The following is a 3,097-nucleotide window of genomic DNA, read 5'->3' as shown; positions in this document are numbered from 1 at the left end:
GAGGCTCATAGCCATGTTCTGTTCTAGTTTCAAGTCCTAACGATTTTCCTCCCTGAAGGATAAGGAAGAATCGAACTACTACTACCAGAGTCTCAAAAACGGCCTCCATGTTGTGACCTTTTCAGCATCCAATTCAAGGATTTCACAGCTGTCGCTGTCAGAAAGTTGTGTATTTGTCATAGGTCCAAGTGCATTCTGTTTGGTCCTAGCTCTTTCTTCTGGTGGATAGTTCAGTGTGATCAGACGAGTTAGCTTGTTTGTGTCAGCTGCTGTAGCTTCTTAGGCCAGGTCCGAAATGAACTTCACTCCCATTCTAAGCAGTAGTACCATGAACCCAGTGCCCTGTAAAAAGACGAAGCCCACAGGTCTTACATACCTGGGAGCATTTTCTGGCGTGATGACAAGGTAGCTGGGTTTTAGTTGAATAGATTCTGTTAACCAAAGTGCTAGTGTAGCTCTTGTGTTTTCTGGAGATTATAGATGTTTCAGTAATGCAGAAAGAATTGGGGTGCTCAGGACATGATTTTTAATGTCTATGCTCATATTATATATATATTTTAAAAAACATATATTTTTATTGGTTTCAGAGAGGAAGGGAGAAGGAGAGAGACAGAAACATTAATGCTGATTGGCTGCCTCCCGCACGCCCCCTACTGGGGATAGAGCCCGCAACCCAGGCATGTGCCCTGACTGGGAATTGAACCATGATCTCCTAGTTCATAGGTCGACACTCAACCACTGAGTCATGCCGGCCAGGCTATGCTTATATTTTTTATCACAGATTTCTCTCTATGAAAATCATACAAAGCGAATGGTATTGGGGAAATGAACAGATTCCGGATGGAGCCAGAGGGCCTGTCCTGTCACTGTCACCCTCGTGACCTTGCAATAGTCCCTGGGCCTCTGGGCGCCTGTGGGACTAAACAAGCTGGTTTCTGACGTCCCTTCCAGCTCCTTCCAGGTGTTTCATTTCCATGTGAAAGGAATACCCCTTGGACTATAGGGAAGAGGTTTTTCTTTGGATCCAATTTCACAGAATCTTAAAAATGACTTAGCACCATGGTAACAGGTGCACTGTTTCAGACGGAGAGGATTAAAATCTAATTTTGATCCTGGGAAAGAAATATTTGGAAAGGAGAATCAGCTCTGAAGTTCCTCAATTCCTTAGGTTACCTGAGAAAATCTTCCCCAGTTTAACTGCTCACGGATAAGATTACAGCAGATCTATTCTGTACGGCTAACAAAAGTCAAGCATTGCTCTCAACGTGTATTCAAAATCCCAGTCGCAGGCATGTCAGCTTTGGGACTGAGAGGTGGCGGTGGGAGGAGATGAGTGGATTAGATGTTCTGAGTATTAGGAGCTCAGAACTATTTCGATTTGGAGACAGCAGAATCCGTACATCGTACATGGAAATCCGTGCATTTCCATGACTTAGAAAGACGGTTTTCTCACTGCCAGCATCACTTCACTTTTAAAACTGTTTACTTCCGTATAGCTAAAATGCTGCCTGCCATTCAGGCGTTTTATTGCTTGCATAGAACTTAGCTAAATCCCCTATAAAATGATTCTGAGTTTATCATCATAGCATTTGAATTATTTTGTAATGCACATAAAAATCCTTTTTTTGTTGCAAGTCACAATAAAATACAGATTAATGGAGTCAGGCGGTTGCTTGAGCCCGTCTGGGACCCTCGGGCATGTTGCCCTGGGACCAGCGTCCCCTCTCACCACAGGGGGTGGCAGGGCTTCCTACGGCTGTCACAGGTCATCTGGCAACTTCAGGACCCGCCTTGCTTTGGAAGCACAGAAAAGGCTGTTGTTTCAGTTTTGGTCCATTCGAGGTTGTGCTTTATCCCTTTCCCAGCTGGCCTTTCGGGAAGCTGGCTGCACCGTGATGTATACCCTCCCACCCTTATGAGATGGTACACGTGGCCTCTGCCTCATAGGATAGTAACATGGGTCACAGGCATTAATAATAAGGCAGTGGGCCCTAGCCAGTTTGGCTCAGTGGATAGAGTGTTGGCATGAGGACTGAAGGATCCTGGGTTCCATTCCAGTCAAGAGTGTATGCCTGGGTGGTGGCCTCGATCCCCAGTGTGGGATATGTAGGAGGCAGCCGATCAATGATTCTCTCTCATCATTGATGTTTCTATCTCTTTCTCCCTCTCCCCTACTCTCTGAAATCAATAAAAATATTTAAAAAATAATAATAAGGCAATGGGATTGTATTTGCTTATAGATGATGAAATAATATTCTTTAAAAATGGTCTATTGCTCTTGCATTCCACTATTCAAATTTCCTGCTCTTCTGTTATTCTCCTTTGTAATTTCTATCATTATATTTTTGTTTTTATTATATTTAAAGAGAAAGGGGTTTTAATCCAAAGTCCCTACTTGCCTTAAGACAGGATTCACATAGCATTAATCTCTGTGTAGGCATTGTGTTTTCTTTTTAATATATTTTTATTGATTTCAGAGAGGAAGGTAGAGGAGAAAGAGATAGAAACATCAGTAATGAGAGAGATCATTGATCAGCTGCCTCCTGCACGCCTCCTACTGGGGATCAAGCCTGCAACCTGGGCATGTGCCCTTGACTGGGATCGAACCCCAGACCTTTTAGTCCACAGGCTGACGCTCTATCCACTGAGCCAAATCAGCTAGGATTATGCATTGTGTTTTCCATTGGCCATTATTATACAGGTAGTTTGTTTTTTTTTAAAAAAAAAGTGCAATGCATAGCAAATAATAAAAATACATAAATACATATTATATATCAGAAACTGGGCTTTGTGTTTATACATGTATACATGCATCAAATATATGACAAATATACTATGTCTATTATATGTATATGAGAAATAAAAAGACCCTCTTTTCAACCCTTTAGAAGGGCTGGGCTGTGGGCAGTGTGTAAACTTGAGGGTTTTCTGTGCATCCTCTCCTTCTCTGGTTGCAGCTGGTGAATTATAGAGCGAGGATCCGTGACCACAGTGCGGGGGTGGGATGGGCGTGGACAGGGGCCAGTCGCAGGCCTGAGCTCCGTGACACAGGCAGACAGACAGCACAGGGAGTGGGTGGGGCCTCTCCTCCTCTGCC

At 43.6% G+C, this 3,097-nt stretch overlaps 1 protein-coding gene across 1 annotated transcript in view; it reads left to right on the top strand.

The window, feature by feature from the left end:
• The window catches only part of KIAA1549 (KIAA1549 ortholog), a 105,621-nt gene that overhangs the window by 64,918 nt on the left and 37,606 nt on the right, over positions 1-3,097 (top strand). The gene's annotated exons all lie outside the window — the stretch shown is intronic.

The sequence above is a fragment of the Myotis brandtii genome, unplaced genomic scaffold, assembly GCF_000412655.1.
Source record: "Myotis brandtii unplaced genomic scaffold, ASM41265v1 scaffold455, whole genome shotgun sequence".
Taxonomy (NCBI): domain Eukaryota; kingdom Metazoa; phylum Chordata; class Mammalia; order Chiroptera; family Vespertilionidae; genus Myotis; species Myotis brandtii.
The sequence above is the reverse complement of the archived record's forward strand: the minus strand, read 5'-3'. Positions and strand labels throughout refer to the sequence as shown.